At 44.5% G+C, this 20,572-nt stretch overlaps 1 pseudogene; it reads left to right on the top strand.

Moving 5' to 3' along the window:
- Positions 1-5,842: 5,842 nt before the first annotated feature.
- On the top strand, positions 5,843-18,240 carry LOC147113605 (interferon-induced protein with tetratricopeptide repeats 5 pseudogene; annotated as a pseudogene).
- The last annotated feature ends 2,332 nt before the right edge of the window (positions 18,241-20,572 follow it).

Below are 20,572 nucleotides of genomic sequence, written 5' to 3'. Positions count from 1 at the left end.
CTTCAGCCCCACCATTGGCCATTGCCTCAGAGATTGCCCTCCCAAGAACGGCCAGCACCATCACCTCCATGGGGGTATAATTATGAAGGCGTGCCTGTACCCCTTTGGGTAGCCCCTGCTGCCTCAGATTGTGAGCCACCTTGTCCTGCAAGAGAAAGGGAAGTGCGTCAGTGAGTGTGGTCCCCGGGGCTTGAGTCCTGGCATTGACCACCATGGCTATCTGCTCTGAGCGTGTCTCTGGAGGGCTCCTCACCCCCTGTGGATCTGGACATCTCTCCTGCTCCACCAAGGCCTCCAGTGCAGCATTAGATAATCTTGGAGCCCGCTCTCACCCAAGTAGAATCATTATTGAGTGTTTCTCAGGTCAGAATCAGTTGCAGAAAGTCTTCCAGCACCTGGTGCAGCCACAATGCACCTCCCCTTTAAGAGGTACAAGCTAGCTTTAAGCAGTGCAGGCTACCTTTAACTGGTGCTAGCAAGGTGCGATTTTGGGCTGGCTGCTAATGCATGCAGCCAATCAATGTGCGGTTAATGCTGGCTGCACGCTGCAATCATGTTAATCAGCAGGCAGCATGCAGTTGACGTGCTGCCTGCATCACATTGAACGGGTGCATGGTATTTCCCCAGTGTCTCTGCCATCTGGCCCCAGACAGCCAACGCCACCCTCTATGGGGCTTCCAGCCTGCAGTTTCCAACAATCTTCCTGTTCTGGCCTTTACTTCACCAAGGATACATCCAAGAAACTTGGAGCCCTTCCAGGCACTGACACCAATGTTCCCATTAAACTGCGTGATCATGCAGTGGTCTGGAGGTCGTGCGCAGGCCGCTCACCAGCTTTTAAATGGAAAGAAACGCGCCTGTGTGAAAACTTGAATAGGTGGCGCAGCCCATTAAAGGGGCCGCGCACCTAAAATAAAAAGTAGAGGGAACATTGACGACATCCTCAAGTCTGCCAATGCTTCAGCCATTCATCCAGCAAAGTAACTGGATGCAGCCTTACAAAGGGTAAGAGAAATATGGAGCAAGTTATCAGGGAAATGCCATTGAAGCAAATAATATAAGAGGGTTCAAAAGACAACTGGAGGTGACTGAGGGATATGGTGAACAGGCAGAGTTGAGATCAACCTAACACATTGGACCCTTTGGGCCAAGTGGTCTTTTTCAGTTGCTAAACAGGTCTCTGTTTATAATAGGCTCTGTGGAGTTCTGTAACAGCACACAATGTTACTGTGCTGGCAGCATTTTTCTTGGAAATAAATTTTGGTTCTTAGTTTTGTTTTCTAGGTTTAGTTTCTATTCACAGTGAGGAAATGATTTATAGCACTAAATAACTGGACAGTATAAATGAGCAGGAAAACAACACTCCCAACACTCTTCTCGATCCACACACCATTAGAAGTACAGTTGAAGCTGAAAAAGAATTCAACGCATTTTCCATCCGATCAGCATTATGTGGTAAAGATCATTGGAATTCCTCCTGTATTTAAATTTACGTGTAGACTATTGAACAACGAGCTTGTCTTCACAAATAAAGTAGCATACGTTATAAAGCAGGTGAAATGCATAGAGCTGAGATTATTTGTTCACAGTGAAACATTCAGATAAGGGTATACTGCTGCACCAAGACTGGTGATAGTCAGAAGACATGAGGTAAAGGCAGATCTGTTTATAATAGCATATCAGGTAATAATTAGTTTCCACTCAGGCTTTGTTGAAAGTACAATGTTAAACATGAATTTTAAAGTTGTGGAAAGGCGTATTCTGTAAGTGCCTTCAGGCCATCTGCAGAGTTTGAAGAAAGAAAGTTTTACTTTGTGTTCCATGGGAATCTAGAAGTGACCTGCTAATGTAAAACAGTGATTTTCAGCACTTTCATATATCCAAACTAAAGCAATCTGAACTATAAAGCAAAGGGAGAGTACAGCGTGAACTGGGATGGGAGATGAACCTAGCATGAAATGCAGGAGGAGAGTGCCAGCTTAAAGTGGGTAGAAGAAAAAGTGCTTACTTAAATTGAGAATGGGGGTTGGGAGAGAAGAGTGCTCACATGAACTGGGGGAAAAGGACAGGTGTACCAGTTTGAACTGAGAAGCAAAGGGAGGAAAGCCACTATGAACTGGGGCAGGGGTAAGAATGACAGCTTGGATTGAGGGGGGAAGGGAGACGAGTGCCAACATGAACAAGGGGCAGGCGGAGTAGAGTGCAAGAATGAGCTGGGATAGCTGGGAGATGAAGTGTATCGATGTGAAGTAGGAGATGAACACAACGCCAGAGTAAGAGGAACGCAGAATTCTCGGTGGGTTTTCGGGCTGAAGGAGGTTATGGAATTTAGGGAGGGGTGAGACTGTGAAGGGAATTGAACACCAAGATGAGAATTTTAAATTTGTGACATTGGTGGACCGGGACCCAATGTAGGTCAGCGAACACAAGGATGGGTGAGCAGGACTTGGTGCAGCTAGCAGATGTTTAGATGAGCTGAAGTTTATGAAGGGTAGAGGATGGGAAGCTGGCCAGGAAAGGATTGGAGTAATCAAGACTGGTGGTGAAAAAAGCATGGATAAGGTTTCAGCAGCAGCTGGGCTGAGGCAGGGGTGAATCAGGCAGTGTTACAGAGGTGGATGCAGACGGTGTTTGCGATGGAGAGGATATGCGCTCAGAGGCTCAGCACACAGCAAGTTCCCAAAAATAGCAACGAGATGAAAGACCACCCAATCTGTTTTTGGTGGTGTTGCTGGAGGGAAGAATGTTGGAAAGTACAACTCCCTGCTTTTCTTCAAATAGTGCGAAAGAATCTTTAACGTCCACCTGACCCACTGGAACAGGCAGATGCTGCCTTGGTTTAACACCTCACCTGGAGGTTGGCACGGTGGAAAGTTTACAGCAGGGTAAGAGTCAGTTCATGAAACATGGTCTTTCAGAATGCTGAGGATACCTTTGTGATGGACCTTCTTTTCTGCTCTAAGGGTAGTTTCTCCTTCTACATGTTGGAGTGAGGAATGATCTGGCTCACAGTCAGCAGGGTCCCTGTGGAGGACCAGGTTGGTGATCCTGTTTAGTAAAGAGTTACTTGGACTGCCAATATGAGAGGGAGAGCGTTTAAAATTAGCACTGGCCTTTTTAGTGAGGGGACTCCCATTTCAGAATGGAATACAAGAATGAGGAGGAGGTGTAATGGGCGAACCAAAAAGCAGACTGAGCACTTCAATCAATGCTCCTGTTCATATCATTGGGGCTGGGGCTGGTTGAGGTGTTGCTGTGCATTGGCTGAGAAGACGAAATGGCCAGGAGCTAGTACATCAGCCTGCATGAAGGAGACCGGTGTAAGTTGTAAGATTATCACGGATTAGTGGATTTTTTTGGACTACTTGTTTCAATATCTTATAATCATTAGTATCTTTTAATCATCAGTAATGCATTTATAGTCATGTGTAAGAATTAAATGTAGAAGCTTGTAATCATCAATTGTATGCAATGATAACCTGAATTGTATATGACCTGTAACCCTTTTGCTTATAATTAAAAGTCTGTGTCTGCGATTTTGCCAGCGCTCAGAGGATGGGTTTGGAGATGGGTCATAGGTTAAAATCATTTTGATTGACGGCGTGTTGCGATCCCACCGTCAACCCACCTCCAAACAGCTTTTCCAAGTGTTGGGTCCCCGATTTGCGAATGGACCCAACACCTAGCGGCGGAAAGAGGATTAAAGGCAATTACCTGCCTATTAACAGGTACTTGCCAGAAGTTTTCAGGCTACTTTTGAATTTTGCCGCTTCTGGCTTGGGTTTCCCGATGTCTGGACACCACGCCAGGTAAGTGTGGCGTGTTGCGAGTCTGCTGTAATGTTTCTGGATTCTAACAGGACTAGACAGACTAGATGCAGGAAGGATGTTCCCGATGGCGGGGGAGTCCAGAACCAGGGGTCACAGTCTAACGACAAGGGGTAAGCCATTTAGGACAGAGATGAGGAGGAATTTCTTCACCCAGAGAGTGGTGAACCTGTGGAATTCTCTACCACAGAAGGCAGTTGAGGCCAGTTCATTAAATATATTCAAGAAGGAGTTAGATATATTTCTTAAGGCTAAAAGGATCAAGGGATATGGGAGAAGGTAGGGACAATGTACTGAGTGTGGATGATCAGCCATGACCATCAGCCATGGAATCCAGGGTGCCTTGGCACATTGGATACAAAACTGGCTTAGTGGCAGAAGGCAGAGGGTGGTGGTCGAAGGTTGTTTTTGTGACTGGAAGCCTGTGGCCAGTGGGGTACCACAGGGATCGGTGCTGGGTCCCTTGCTGTTTGTGGTCTACATTAATGACTTGGATATGAATGTAAAGGGTATGATCAGTAAGTTTGCGGATGATACAAAAATTGGTAGGGTGGTAAATAGCGAGGAGGGTAGCCTCAGTCTGCAGGACGATATAGATGGGTTGGTCAGATGGGCGGAACAGTGGCAAATGGAATTTAACCCGGAAAAGTGCGAGGTGATGCACTTTGGGGGGACTAACAAGGCAAAGGAATACACAATGAATGGAAAGACCCTAGGCAAGACGGAGGGTCAGAGGGATCTGGGTGTGCAAGTACACAGATCCCTGAAGGCGGCGGAACAGGTGGATAAGGTGGTAAAAAAGGCATATGGGATACTTGCCTTCATTAGCCGAGGCATTGAATATAAGAGCAAGGAGGTTATGATGGAGCTGTATAAAACACTGGTTAGGCCACAGCTGGAATACTGTGTGCAGTTCTGGTCACCACACTACAGGAAGGATGTGATCGCGTTAGAGAGGGTGCAGAGGAGGTTCACCAGGATGTTACCAGGGCTGGAGCGCTTCGGCTATGAAGAGAGACTGGGCAGATTGGGTTTGTTTTCCTTGGAGCAGAGGAGGCTGAGGGGGGACCTGATTGAGGTGTACAAAATTATGAGGGGCATAGATAGGATGGATGCTGAGGAGCTTTTTCCCTTAGTAGAGGGGTCAATAACTAGGGGGCATAGATTCAAGGTAAAGGGCGGGAGGTTTAGAGGGGATTTGAGAAAGAACTTTTTCACCCAGAGGGTGGTTGGAGTCTGGAACTCACTGCCTGAAAGGGTTGTGGAGGCAGAAACCCTCACAACATTTAAGAAGCATTTGGATGTGCACTTGAAATGCCATAGCATACAAGGCTACGGGCCAAATGCTGGAATATGGGATTAGATTAGGCAGGGCTTGATGGCCGGCGTGGACACGATGGGCCGAAGGGCCTCTATCCGTGCTGTATTACTCTATGACTCTATGACTCTAATGGTGGAGCAGGCTCGAGGGGCCGAATGGCCTACCCCTGCTCCTATCTTCTATGTTTCTATGACAGCTGCAGAAGTGGTGTGAAGGATCCAATGTTGCAGATGGTGAGTCTCAGAGGAAAGAAAATGTTGGGTACTGCATTTTTAATACATTTACACATTTCTTTAGGTTACAAGTTTTTAAATCCATGTCCAGTGCCACCTCATTGGGAGAAACTCTCTCACCAGTGACAGATCACCTCTGTAACCTCACTTGCAGCTGCCATCTATTCCAGCCTATGGAGGGAGTCATTGGAGAGCCTGGGTGCAAGAGGTCACCTTTGTGCAGTGATTGTCAGTGTTTGCAGCACCTCAATGCTGTCAAACACTGAGAAATCAACTGTCAAAATAAAATTGTGCATGGTCCCTTTAAGGAAACTGGCAGATGACGTGTCATCAAATGGCATCATCTGACCAGCTCCCTGTTAATTGGCCGGCAAGCCCGCAGGTGGGGGGGGGGGAGGGTCCAGGTGAGTGGAAATTTAAAAAGTCAATGAGAAATGAGAAAGCAATAGAGCAGAATAGAGATGGGGGAAATAATAACCAGAGTGAGGGAGTTATGTGAAAAGTGGAAGGAGGAGCCCCCTTGCTTCACCTTTGCTTTTCCTAACATTTCACCCTGGTTCTTACTTTACGTCAAGGAAAGAGTCCGAGAGGAGGAGCAGTCAAGCAACAACAACAACTGCAAAACCGCTAAAGTGACATCACAATCAGGGATGGAGCTGACTGGTAAGTAGGACCTGGTGAGTATTTCTACAGTCCAGTCGTTAAAGTAAAAGTAAGGTCTCTAGTTTAGAGAAAGTAGTGTGTAAGGTGAAGTAAGGTCCCTAGTGTATTTAATATCCTTTAATTTAGAGGAAATAAAGGAAGTAAATTAAGGGGAGGACATGTCAGGGCAGCTCGGCAGTGTGGAGTGCTACTCCTGTGCTATGTGGGAAGTCAGGGACACTTTCGGTGTCCAGGACGAACACATGTGCAGGAAGTGACTCCAGCTGCAGCTACTCGAAATCCATGTATCAGATCTGGAACTGCGGTTGGAGTCACTGTGGAGCATCCGCGAGGCTGAGATCTATGTGGATAGCACGTATAACAAGGTGGTCACACCGCAGGTAAAGAGTGCACAGGCAGAAAGGGAATGGGTGACCGCCAGACAGAGTAAAATAACTAGGAAGGTAGTGCAGGAGTCCCCTGGGTCCATCTCCCTCTCCAACAGATTATCCATTTTGGATACTGCTGGGGGAGATGGTTTCTCAGGGGGATGCAGCAAGAGCCAAGTCCATGGCACTACGAGTGGCTCAGCTGCACAGGAGGGGAGGATAAAGAGTGGGAGAGCAATTGTGATAAGGGATTCTATCGTAAAGGGAACAGATAGACATTTCTATGGCCGCAGATGTGACTCCAGGATGATATGTTGCCTCACTGGTGCGAGGGTCAAGGATGTCACTGAGCGGCTGCAGGACATTCTGAAGGTGGAGGGTGAACAGCCAGAGGTCGTGGTCCATATCGGTACCAACGACATAGGTAGAAAGAGGGACGAGGTTCTGCAAGCAGAATATAGGGTGCTAGGAAATAAATTAAAAAGCAGGACCTCAAAAGGTAGTAATCTCAGGATTACTCCCAGTGCCACGTGCTAGCAAGAGCAGAAATAGGAGAATAGACCAGATGAATGCGTGGCTGGAGAGATGGTGTAGGAGCGAGGGATTTAAATTCCTGAGGCATTGGGACCAATTCTGGGGAAGGTGGAACCTGTACAAGCTGGACGGATTACACCTTGGCAGAACCGGGACCAATATCCTCGCAGGGGTTTTGCTAGTGCTGTTGGGAAGGATTTAAACTAGTTTGTCAGGGGGCTGGGAACCTAAGTGTGGGCCCAGAAAGGACAGAAACAAAGCTGGAAGTGCAAATTAGAAAAGTTGTCAGCAAAACTAGTAGGGAGCAGAAACAAAGGCCAACAGTAAAAAGGGTCAAAGTGCAGAAAAGTATGAAACAGGCAAAGTTGAAGCCACTTTATCTAAATGTACATAGCATTCGCAACAAGGTGAATGAATTAATGGCACAAATAGAAGTAAATGGGTATGACGTAATTGCCATTACAGAGACATGGGGCAGGATTTTCATTGTGCCGTGGAGTCGGGATTGGAGGCATGCGGGGGGTTAAAATCCTGAAATCAGGGGTCCTGACCCCTTCCTGCATCCAAACCCGCCTCCATGCCAGTTTCAAAGGAGGTGGGTACCCGTACCGTACTGGACCCGCCTACCCGAGGCGGGAAGGGATTAGTGCCAATTAACTGCCTGTTAACAGGTAGCTAACAGGCAGTTTTTAGCATAATCCCTATTTTTATGTTTGAAGTGTGGGATTCCCGACGGCTCCAAACCACGCCAAGTTAGAGGAGTCGGGCCGTTGGGTTGAAGGGCTTGGAGGGGTCGAGATGTTGGTGTTCAGGTGAGTGATGTGTGCATGAGTGCAGAGGTAAGTGTGTTTGGTGTGTCTAAAGTGATTAAAGAAGTGTAAATTACCTTTTCTTACCTTTTCAGCCTTCCTTCCTTTAGGTTCCGGGAGTCCCTCATCTCACCGGCATAGAAAGCAAAATGGCTGCAAACTGTCAAAAGTTACAGCCCGCAGCCCTCTGTGCAGTTGAAATTTCTAACTGAGTCTGTGGAGAAGGACTCAGGTTAGAAGTAAGACTGTCAGTGTTTGACAGCTTCAAACAGCTGTGAAACACTGATATTTCATCTGTCAAAATCTCTTGACAGATGAAATTTCAGTCTGTGATGTCACCTGTTGCTGGGTGGCCCTTAATTGGCCTGCTGAGCCCGCTGGGTGGGCTCAATAAGGTCAATCAAGTTAAAATCACGTGGATTGGCCGCATCTCGATGGAGGTGGGTCTACAACCCCGAAAGTTGTAGTCCCGCCTCCAACCCGACTCCCGAGTTAAATTCCTGCCCCTGGTTGCAGGGTAACCACAGCTGGGAACTGCATGTTCCAGGGTACTCAACATTTAGGAAGGACAGACAAAAAGGAAAAGGAGGTGGTGTAATGCTGTTAATAAGGGATGAGATCAGCATGGTAGAAATAAAAGATCTTGGCTCGGCAGATCGTGATGTAGAACTGGAATCAGTTTGGGTGGAGCTAAGAAACAGCAAAGGGCAGAAAACATTGGTGGGAGTTGTGTATAGGCCACCAAACAGTAGTGGCAATGTAGGGCACAGTATCAATCAAGAAATTAGAAGTGCAAGTAACAAGGGCAATACGGTAATCATGGGGGACTTTAATCTACATATTTACTGGGCAAATCAAATTAACACTAATGGTGTGGAGGACAAATTCTTGGAATGCATGCGTGATGGTTTCCTGGATCAGTATGTGAAGGAACCAATCAGGGAATAGGTTATTCTGGATCTGGTACTGTGTAATGAGAAAGGGCTAATCAATAATCTTGCGGTAAAGGGGCCTTCAGGGACAAATGACCATAATATGATTGAATTTTACATTAAGTTTGAGAGTGTAAGGGGGGGCATCTTTTAACTGGTTTATGGTAATTTACCTGGCCAGCAGCCTTTGCCTCTGAGCTCTGACCAATTCCAACCTTTTACCTGGTTTACGGTAATTCACCTGGTCAGCAGGCTTTTGCTGCTGCACTCTAAACCAATTTACAAACAGCGGTTTCGAATCGCTACCCCTCCTTCAGTTCTGAGTGGAGGAACTTATAATTAATGATATTAAAACAGACAAGTGGTTTGGATGAGAGAAAAATCAAGTTTTATTACCTAAATAAACCACAATCAAAAGAATAAACCATACCACACAAACACAGTAATTACAGTAAAACTATATAACAGGGGGTTGCAGACGGCGAAAACGAGGGATAAAATGGCTACAATGTTATTTAAACAATCTTAGCAATTCCCTTAAATCACCACCCCTAACTCCTGCTAGGTTGCCTTGCTGAGGAGTCAGAACACCCTGCTCACCTGTGGTCCAGTGAAGTAAAGAGAGAGCGAGATAGCTTCTCAGCAGCTATCTTTTATACCTGGTGAGGTCCTGCCGCTCTGCCCTGCAAGGGCTGTGTGCAAAATTCCCCGCCCAAAGGGTCCAATACACAAGAGAAAGCTGTGATTGGCTAACTCAGAGTGGTTGGACTGGGTTAATGTGTCTTCCGGAGCTCCCTGGGCTGAAACAAAAGGGAAATACAACTGCTCTATTGTCCAGAATGCTAGGTGATTTAGACCCATTCAATTCTTAAACGGATCCCATTCAAGATACAAAAGTCTCTTCTGCAGTTTAGATGTATCCACTTGATATACAAACAAATGCTAATAGCATTCAGTTGCTTTGTAAACAAAGCATTGTCCTGTGGTAACGTTTTGTCTCCATTGAACCTTATTTCCAGACACAGAAAGCTGATTCCAAGCCTCTTTGTCTTCAGCCATGTGGTGCGACAGCCATTTTTATCCCTGGAAATTTAAAAGCACGACGCCCAGGGATTCTTTAATCAAAAAAAATTAATCTTCAGAACTGTAAATTATTGCAAATTCTTACAGAGAGTGATGTAGTCCAATCTGAAACTAAGGTCTTCAATCTAAACAGAGGAAAGTGCAAGGGTATGAGGGACAAGTTGGCCATGGTAGATTGGGAGACTACACTAAAAGGTATGAAGGTGGACATACAATGGCTAACATTTAAGGAAATAATGCATAATTTGCAACAAACATTTATTTCTCTAGGGCATAAAAATCCAAAAGGAAAAGTGATCCAACCATGGCTAACAAAAGAAATTAAAGCTAGTATTAAGTCACAGGAGGAAGCTTATATAGTTGCCAGAAAAAGCAGTCAGCCTGAGGATTGAGATCTTATTAGAAATCAGCAAAGGGGGACTGAAAAATTGATAAAGAAAGGGAAAATGGAATATGGGCAGAAACTAGCGAAAAATATAAAAACGGATTGAAAAAGCTTCCATAGATATGTGAAAAGGAAAAGACTGGCAAAGGCCCTTTACAGTCAGAGATGGGAGAATTTATAATGGGGAATGAGGAAATGGTTGAGAAATTAAATAAATACTTTGTTGCTGTCTTCACGGAGGAAGACACAAAAAACCTCCCAGAAATATGAGAAAACCAAAGGTGTGGCGAGAATGAGGAACTTAGAGGTCATTATTAGTAAAAAAACAATACTAGCAAAATGAATGGGACTAAAAGTCGATAAATCCCAAGGACCGGATGACCTACATCCTAGGGTTTTGAAAGAGGTGGCCATTGGGATAATGGACGCATTGGTTGTCATCTTCAAAAATTCTATAGATTCTGGAACAGTTCCTGCAGATTGGAGGATAGCAAATGTAACCCTGCTATTTAAGAAAGGAGGGAGAGAGAAAACGGGGAACTACAGACCTGTTAGCCTTACATCAGTATTTGGGAAAATGCTGGAATCTATTATAAAGGATGCAATAACTGGGCACTTAGAAACTAATAGTAAGATTGGGCAGAGTCAACGTGGATTTATGAAAGGGAAATCCTGTTTGACAAACCTACTGGAGTTCTTTGAGGATGTAACTAGTGGAGTAGACAAAGGGGAACCAGTAGATGTGGTGTATTTGGATTTTCAGAAGGCCTTCAATAAAGTCCCATCGAAGAGGTTGGTGTAAAAAATTAGGGCACATGGAATTGGGGTTAATATATTAGCATGGATTGAGAATTGGTTAACAGACAGAAAACAAAGCGATGGTATAAACGGGTCTTTTTCAGGATGGCAGGCTGTGAAGAGTGAGGTACTGTAAGGATCAGTGCTTGGGCCCCAGCTATTCACAATCTACATCAATGATTTGGATGAGGGGACAAAATGTAACATTTCCAAATTTGCTGATGATACAAAGCTAGGTGGCAGTGGCAGTTGTGAAGAGGATGTAGAAAGGCTTCAAGGGGATTTCGACAGGCTCAGTGAGTGGGCGGGAAGATAGCAGATGTATTATAATGTGGATAAATGTGAAGTTATCCACTTTGGTAGAAAAAACAGGAAGGCAGAGTATTTCCTAAATGGTGAAAGATTGGGGAATGCAGATGCTCAAAGGGACCTGGATGTCCTTGTACATGAGTCACTGAAAGTGAATGTGCAGGTGCAGCAAGCCATTAGGAAGGCAAATGGTATGCTGGCCTTCATTACAAGAGGATTTGAGTACAGGAGTAAATAAGTCTTACTCCAATTATATAGGGCCTTGGTGAGACCACACCTGGAGTACTGTGTACAATTTTGGTCTCCTTACCTAAGGACGGATATACTTGCCATAGAGAGAGTGCAACGAGATTGATTCCTGGGATGGCGGGACTGTCGTGTGAGAAGAGATTGAGTAAACTAGGCCTGTATTCTCTTGAATTCAGAAGAATGAGAGGGGATCTCATTGAAGCATACAAAATTATTACAGGACTTGATAGGGTGGATGCTGGGGGAATGTTTCCCTTGACTGGGGAGTCAAGAACCAGGGGCCACAGCCTCAGGATAAAGGGTAGGCCATTCAGGACTGAGATGAGAAGAAATTTCATCACACAGAGGATGGTGAAACTTTGGAATTCTCTACCCCAGAGGGCTGTGGAGGCTTAGTCATTGGGTATATTCAAAACAGAAGTCGATAGATTTCTGACTAGTAAGGGCATCAAGGGATATGGCGATAAGACCTGTGAATGGAGTTGAGGCAGAAGATCAGCCATGATCTCATTGAATGGCAGAGCAGGCTCGAAGGTCTGAATGGCCTACTCCTATTTCTTATGTTATGTTCTTATGTGTGACAGGAAGGGACAGAATGTTTTAAAATAAGAGTGCAACAAAAAATGGGGCCCAAACAAGGAGAAATGGTAAAAAGACAAAGTTAAAGCTGTATATCTGAATGCACGCAAGTTTTGTAACAAGATAGATGAGTTGACGGTTCAAATAGATACAAATGGGTATGATCTGATCGCCATTACAGAGACGTGGTTGCAAGGTGACCTGGGCTGGGAACTGAATATTCCAGGGTATTTGACAATTCGGAAGGATAGACAGAAAGGAAAGGGAGGTGGGGTGGCTTTGTTGGTAAAGGATGGGATCAGTGCAGTGGTGAGAACTGATATTGGCTCAGAAGATCAAGATGTAGAATCGGTTTGGGTGGAGTTAAAAAATAATAAGGGGAAAAAGTCTCTGGTGGGCGTAGTCTACTGGCCCCGAACAGTAGCAATACTGTTGGACAGAGTATAAATCAACAAATAATGGAGACCTGTAAAAAAGATACGGTAATATTCATGGGTGATTTTAATCTCCATATTGATTGGACAAATCAAATTGGCCATGGTAGCCTTGAGGAGGAATTCATAGAGTGTATCTGGGATGGTTTCCTAGAAAAGTATGCAATGGAACCAACCAGGGAGCAGGCTATCTTGGATCTGGTACAGTGTAATGAGACAGAATTAATAAATGATCACATAGTAAAGGATCCTCTAGGAAAGAGTAATCATAGCATGTTTGAATTTCAAATTCAGTTGGAGGGGGAGGAAGTTGTATCCCAAACCAGTGTCCTGATCTTAAACAAAGGCAATTACAATGGCATGAGGGCAGAACTGGTTAAAGTGGACAGGAAAAATAAATTAAAGGGTAAGACAGTTGAAATGCAGTGGCGGACATTTAAGGAGATCTTTCATAACTCTCGACAAAAATATATTCCAGTGAGAAAGAATGATTTTAAGAGAAGGGAGCACCATCTGTGGCTAACTAAGGAAGTATGGATGGTATCAAATTGAAAACAAAGGCATACAATGTTGCCAAGATTGGTGGGAGACTAGAGGATTGGGAAATTTTTAAAAACCAGCAAAGGATGACTAAAAAAAATAAAGTGAGAGAAGATGAATTATGAGAGTAAACTGGCAAGATATATTAAAACAGATAGTAAGAGCTTCTACAGGTATATAAAAAGGAAGAGAGTAGCCAAAGTAAACTTTGGTCCCATAGAGGATAAGCCTGTATTTTGTATCTGTCTTCACGGTAGAAGACACTAATAACATCCCAATAATGTTGGGGCCACAGGGAGAGGGGAACTAAAGACAATCACTAACACAAAGGGAAACGTATTTGGTAAAATAATGGGACTAAAAGACGACAAGTCCCCTGGACCAGATGGTCTGCATCCCAGGGTCTTAAAAGAAGTGGCTGCAGAGATAGTGGATGCATTGGTTGCGATATACCAAAATTCCCTAGACTCTGGAGAGGTCCCAGCACATTGCAAAACCGCAAAAGTAACACCCCTATTTAAGAAAGGAGGGAGACCGAAAGCAGGAAACTATAGACCAGTTAGCTAACATCTGTCATTGGGAAAATGCTAGTGTCCTTCATTAAAGAAGCAGCAGCAGGGCATTTGGAAAATCATAATGCAGTTAAGCAGAGTCAGCATGGTTTTATGAAAGGGAAATCATGTTTAACAAAATTGCTGGAGTTCTTTGAGGATGTAACGAGTAGGGTGGACAAAGGTGAGCCAGTGGATGTGGTGTATTTGTATTTCCAGAATTTGGTAAGGTGCCACATAAAAGGTTACTGCATAAGATAAGAGCTCACGGAGTTAGGGGTAATATATTAAGCATGGATAGAGAATTGGCTAACTAACAGAAAGCAGAGAGTTGGGATAAATGGGTCATTTTCTGGTTGGGAAATGGTAACTAGTGGGGTGCCACAGGGATCGGTGCTGGGACCTCAACTATTTACAATCTACATTAATGACTTGGATGAAGGAACCGTGTGTAACGTAGCCAAGTTTGCAGATGATACAAAGATGGGTGGGAAAGCAAGTTGTGCAGAGGACTCAAAGAATCTGCAAAGGGATATAGACAAGTTAAGTGACTGGGCAAACTTTTGGCAGATGGAGTATAATGTGGGAAAGTGCGAGGTTATCCACTTTGGCAGGAAAAATAAAAAAGCAAATTATTATTTAAATGGAGATAGATTACAAAATGCTACAGTTCAGAGGGACCTGGGGGTCCTTGTGCATGAAACACAATAAGTTAGCATGCAGGTGCAGCAAGTAATCAAAAAGGCAAATGGAATGTTGGCCTTTTTTTCAAGGGGGTTGGATATAAAAGCAGTGAAGTCCTGTTACAAATGTACAGGGTATTGGTGAGACCACACCTTGAGTACTGTGTACAGTTTTGGTCTCCTTATTTAAGGAAGGATATACTTGCATTGGAGGCAGTTCAGAGACTAGGTTAATTCCAGAGATGAGGGGGTTGACTTATGCGGAAAGGTTGGGCCTATACTCATTGGAATTTAGAAGAATGAGAGGAGAACTTATTGAAACATATGATACTGAGGGGGCTTGACAAGGTAGATGCAGAGTGGATGTTTCCCCTCATGGGGAAATCTAGAACTCGGGGGCATAGTTTCAGAATAAAGGGTCGCCCTTTTAGAACTGATATGAGGAGGCATTTCTTCTCTCAGAGGGTCATAAATCTGTGGAATTCTCTGCCGTAGAGAGCTGTGGAGGCTGGGTCATTAAATACATTTAAGGTGGAGAAAGACAGATTTTGGCAAGATAAGGGAGTGAAGGGTTATTGGGAGCGGGCAGTGAAGTGGCTTTGAGCCTAAGATCAGCCATGATCATATTGAATGGCGGAGCAGGCTCGAGGGGCCAAGTGGTCTATTTCTGCCCCTATTTCTTATGTTCTTTTGTTAAGTTAACAAGGTCAATCAAGGCAAAAGCACATCTGTGGAGCAGATGCAGCTGGGGGCGGGACGGGAAGCCGGAAACCACCAGACCCGCACCCAACCCGCCTCCATTAATAAAATTGCAGCATGTGAGTAAGCTGTAACCAGACAGCCTGGGGTGAGAAAAAGGGTTGCTCTGGTCAAATAGGAAGCTGTGGGTGAAAGTTGGATATTCGCCAACAGTATTGATGCGACAGAGTACAACTAGTCTGGGAACTAAGGTCAGGTGTAGATGCCACTGTGTTGAAATGTTATGATGTCTGCAGTTAATTAAAAACATAGACCTTTCACAGGAACAGCAAGGATGCCATATCTCTACACTATGGAGACATTTCCTTTTGTGTTGCCATAACCACCCCAGATATAAGTCTTGATGGTCAAAAACAGATGATGTAAGGGTTTCAGAAGGCCAGAACCTGCATAGACAAAGGTGCTGCGGACGTGGCATCTTTATGATTGGATTTTGGTTCAGGAGAACTCCATAGATTTTGAAAGAGAGTAAGGGTATAGTAAGGGAATCTTAACAGCCACAATGGGTAGAAGATTTCAGAAAGACTAGAAGATTTCAGGAAGAATCTAGGAGACACCCGGGAGACGAAGGGAGATGAGAGACAAGAGACACAGGGTGCAGCTTACTCACGGTGCGGCTTCTACCCAGGGGTTAACGGGGTAATATAAGTCTCAATTATTTTCTTTAAACTGCTGCTCGAATTCTGTAATGTATTTAGTTTTGGTTGTGCTGAATAAAGTTAAATCACTGTCCCCAGTACGGGTCAACCTCGAACAATTTGGAACCAGGGTCCCTCTTTGATCTTATAAAGTACAGCCAAGATTTAGCAGCCATAATCTTTGCTTTTGCAGTGGTTTTTGCAGAGGTCATCATTGTGTGACCAGAGTCTTCATGGTCAATGGGTCCAGGAATCGGGAGAAGGCCTTAGTTAAAGAAACTGGAGGGGAGGGCAAGTCTCAACTAGTCTGAGATGAATTTTGATGAATTTTTTTCCCTTGCAGCAACGCACAGAAGGATTTGTTGAAAGAGAAGCTCGATCAGCTTCAATGTCACTTCACGTGGGGCCCACAGGAAGAAAACATTGACTTGGACAATATCAAGCAAAGATTGCAAGATTCAATACAGGCTGGTGTGAAATATCAGGCCATGTCTTACACCCATCTCGCTTTTGTAAACTGTCTGCAGGGCAACTGTGAAGAGGCAATTCAAAACTTAGAGGAAGCTGAAAAGATTCTGAGTGAGAATCCTGAACATGAATTTGAAAGAAGAAGCATCATCACCTATGGAAACTATGCCTGGGTATATTATCACATGGGACAACTGACAGAGGCCCAGTCCTACCTCGACAAGCTGGAGGTGACCTGTAAACTATTTACTAATGGCTCTCGGTATACAGCACTGATACCTGAAGTATATGGGGAGAAGGGTTGGTCACTGTTGAGTTCAGCTAGTCAATACTATGAAGAGGCAAAGGAATGTTTTAAAAAGGCTCTGGAGGAAGATCCTGATAACACTGAATGGAATGTTGGTTATGCGACTGCTCTGTTTCGCCTGGAAGGGTTTTCTGGTACTCCAGAGAGCCGTGAACCCAGTCAATCAATGAAGCAGTTGCGATGTGTGCTGGAGCTTGATCCAGATGACTCTGTAGCCATGGTGATGTTGGCTCTAAAACTACAAGAGTTCAGTCAAAAGGAGGAAGCTCTCAAATTAGTTGAACAAGCATTGCAGAAGTCCCCTGATCTTCCATATGTAACTCATTATGCAGCAACAATTTTGAGAAGAAAAGGAGATGTGGAAAAATCTGTGGGGCTGTTGAAGAAAGCATTAGAAATTAGTCCAAACTCTACCTTCTTACACCACCAAATAGGTCTGTGTTACAGAAACAAACTATTTCAACTGATCAAATATCCAGGCAGCAAAGACCCTCACAATCCTGCTTTTCAACAGAAAGCTGAGTTGATCAAACTATGCAAGTACCATTTTGAAAAGGCATTTGAGCACCGCCCATTGACATCAATTCAGCCACAACTGGATTTTGCAGGAATCTGTTCATTAACTGAAGAATATCTCAATGCAGAGGAGATCTACAGCAATCTAGTGAAATTAAAAGATATTCGTCCAGAAAATAAGCAGGCAATTTGTTTACAGGCTGGGTTATTTGAACTGAATCACAAAAGATCTGAATCAAAGGCCATCACCCATTTTCTGGAGGGGGTGAAAGTCAAATATGACTCAACAGAACGGACAAAGTGTCGCGAAAACTTGGAGAAGATAGCAGCAAGACGACTTCACAGGAATCCAAGTGACAGTGAGGCCTTTGGTGTTCTCGGGTTCCTGCACCAGCTGGATGGGGAGAATCGTGAAGCTATTGAGTGCTTTGAAAAGGCTTTGGAGTTGGATTGTGACAATGAAGAATATCGACGTGCTCTCTCTGAACTACGCCTTTCTAACTAGGCAACGCTGACTTTTCCAGCTAAAAGTAAACACTTTGTTGAAGGATGCATTAATACTCTCTGATCTATGACTAGGTGTGGTCGGGTACTCGCTTCACTTATTATATTCTGCTGGCACTATCTTTCGAATGAGCGTTTTACTCTTGTGTATAATTTTCAAACGATAATCTTATTGTAATTATTCTAAATCCCTGTGCTTCATTCAAGAATATTAACACCACTGGTGCACTAAGCAAATAGCATTTGTTTCTGTATCCTTAGACATTTTACTATGTGTGAAAAGAAATATAGTAAGGTGGGTTTTGGGGAATTAGAGTTAATTGAGCCAATGGGACAGAGCCACAATAGTTGTTTATGAATTATAGGAAACGTTTAAAAAAAATAATACACGTTAAATGGTGCCCGATTTTAACTCCAGATGGGTTTTGGATGGGTGAGTGGGGAGGGGAGTGGGAAACTCACCCATTACTGCAGATATCGGGCCAGAGGTCCAAAAACCACTGCAGGTCCTTCAAATAGATCATCATCTTGATTCTGTTGTTCTGAAGCTTTGCTGACAGACGATTGGACTCCCATCCAGAGCGTTCATTCGGATCTCAGCCTCTGTCACTGGGAGTCTCCCTGCCCTGTAACTTGTCAGCTGCACCAGCTCTTCATCAAACCTTCTGAGTCCCTCGTTGGTTAAAAAGAATAAAACAATGGCTGAAGACACTGATTTTCCAAATAGAGATTTCAATTGTAATTGTAATATCAGAGATTGAATATTAAAATAACCAATAAATGAAACTGTGGCTAAGATTTAACTTGTGTTGTTGATCTGTGCGAAGGCGGACAGTTAGTGCGGTGCAGAACATGATGGGAGAAACCTGCAAGATATTTTCTGACAGTCGGTAATATTTATTGCCACTTGCCACCATTTGGTAAAAAAAATAATCAATTCCCAAATGGGAAATAGAGAGTACTGCAATAAAATTGAGCAAATGATCCTTCCTGTGCCAGGTTTTTTTAAAGTTTTGCTCAGCTTTTGCTAAGTTTGGAAAGTATGGGAAGTGCATGTGGTGGACTGTTGAAGGAAAACAGGATTGGACATTAGTGCGGTGTCCCACATAGTCAAATACCCTGCTACAGTCGATGCTCTCCACATCAATAATGGACACCTGGGTGAGGCACTGGAGGGCGACCAGTGCCCATGGCACTGTACCCCACTAGGGAGTCAACACCTTTAAGGAGAGGAGGGAAGGGCAACAAATAGCCAAGAAAACGGGTAAGGAACAAAAACCTTTCTGGTTACTGTGTGCTTCCAGGCCCCAGGATGTATTTTCTGGCACTGGACAGGCATCGTAAACACTTCTAACCCAGAAGTGACTGCTGGGATGTTCTGAAAAACTTACACATTCACACATTTGCACAAAAGTGCAGAGCAACAGTTGGAGTGAGAGCCACAATGTGATACGATTGTTGACTTCCTCAGTAGGTCATGTATGGTTGACTGGGCAGTGTGATTCCCTTGTGGCAGCATTACTGTAGTGTCCGTGTGTAGATAAAGACACTGAAGACAGGAGTTGGTTCATAGGTATTTACTAAGCAAGTCTGGGGGGGGTTTCTAAAGGATATACACAATACACAGGCTTATATAGCCCAAGTGGCAATTACCGGCATTACGCACACCTGGGGCTCTTAAAGGCACATACACCATAATTGCTCTTAAAGGCACATACACCACAATTCCTCCCCTTCTAGCTAACTCGTACATCATATTTTAAGTAATTATTAATTACATGTTATATGCAAAATAATATACATTGCTGTATTAATTAATTATAAGTTAGTCTCTCAGGAGGCTTCCTGACTCGGTCCGGATAACGCCTCGGGGGTGTAGTAGTTTCTGGTGGTGTAGTAGGTTCTTCTGGCAAGGCTGATTCGGCTTGAAGGCCAGTGTCGGGTTCATCGGGCTCCAGTATCACCGGATCGGAGGTAGATATGGGTATCTTTACTTCATCGTTAGATGTATAGAGTGGTGGTGTAGGTTGTCCCTTTTCGGATGACTTGATGATTTAGTCAGCATGGCGCCTTATTATGCTGTCTCCGATGTCCACGGTATACATCAGTGGTCCTAATCGTGTGCAGATAGTTCCAGGCTGCCATTTCTCGGTACGGTCGTCCCGGGCCAAAACCGGTTGGCCTATCTGGAAGGCCCTAGTTGGCCTTTCATTCATGCCCTGAAACTGCCGGTTCTCCACGTCCCTTCGGATGTTGGGCTTGACCAAATCCAGCCGGCATCTTAGGTTTCTATTGTAGAACATCATGGCGGGAGTTTGGTTAGTAACCATATACGTTGCATTCCTATATGCAAATAAGAAGTTATCCACCTTGTGCTGAAGTTTTATGTCTTCATTACCCATGGCCTTGATGGCCTTCTTGAAGGTCTGGACAAACCTTTCAGCATATGCATTGGTGGCGGGATGGTATGGGGCGGACGTGTAGTGCTTTACCCCATTGTTCTTTAAGAACTTTCTGAATTCTTCGGACACAAATTGCGGTCCATTATCAGAACATATCTGCTCCGGCAGCCCATTCCTGGCAAATATGGTCCTTAATACTGTGATGGTTTTTTCCGTGGTGGTGGAGGACATCTTTATTACCTCCGGCCACTTGGAGTGTGCATCAACTGCGATTAAGAACATTGAGTCCATAAATGGACCAGCAAAGTCGATGTGCACCCTTTGCCAGGGAGATGAGGGCCACTCCCATGGATGTAGAGGGGCCTGTGGCGGAGCATTTTGGACCTTCTGGCATCCTAGGCAGCTCTTGGTCATGTCTTCGATGTCTCCATCGATACCTGGCCACCATACAAACGCCCTAGCTAGGTTCTTCATTTTCACTCCACCCAGATGCCCCTCGTGAAGCTCCTTTAGCACTTTATCCTGGAGTTTGGGTGGAATCACCACTCTGGATCCACACATCAAGGTTCCTCGGCACACTGACAGCTGTTCTCTTCTTTGCGAGAATGCTGGCAACAGTGGTTCGCCATGTGCTGGCCATCCCTTCACTGTTAAATCGTAGACCCGTGAGAGAGTAGGGT

Source organism: Somniosus microcephalus, chromosome 8, assembly GCF_052327205.1.
Source record: "Somniosus microcephalus isolate GS21.2 chromosome 8, FLI_Smic_1.0, whole genome shotgun sequence".
NCBI classification, from domain to species: domain Eukaryota; kingdom Metazoa; phylum Chordata; class Chondrichthyes; order Squaliformes; family Somniosidae; genus Somniosus; species Somniosus microcephalus.
The sequence above is the reverse complement of the archived record's forward strand: the minus strand, read 5'-3'. Positions and strand labels throughout refer to the sequence as shown.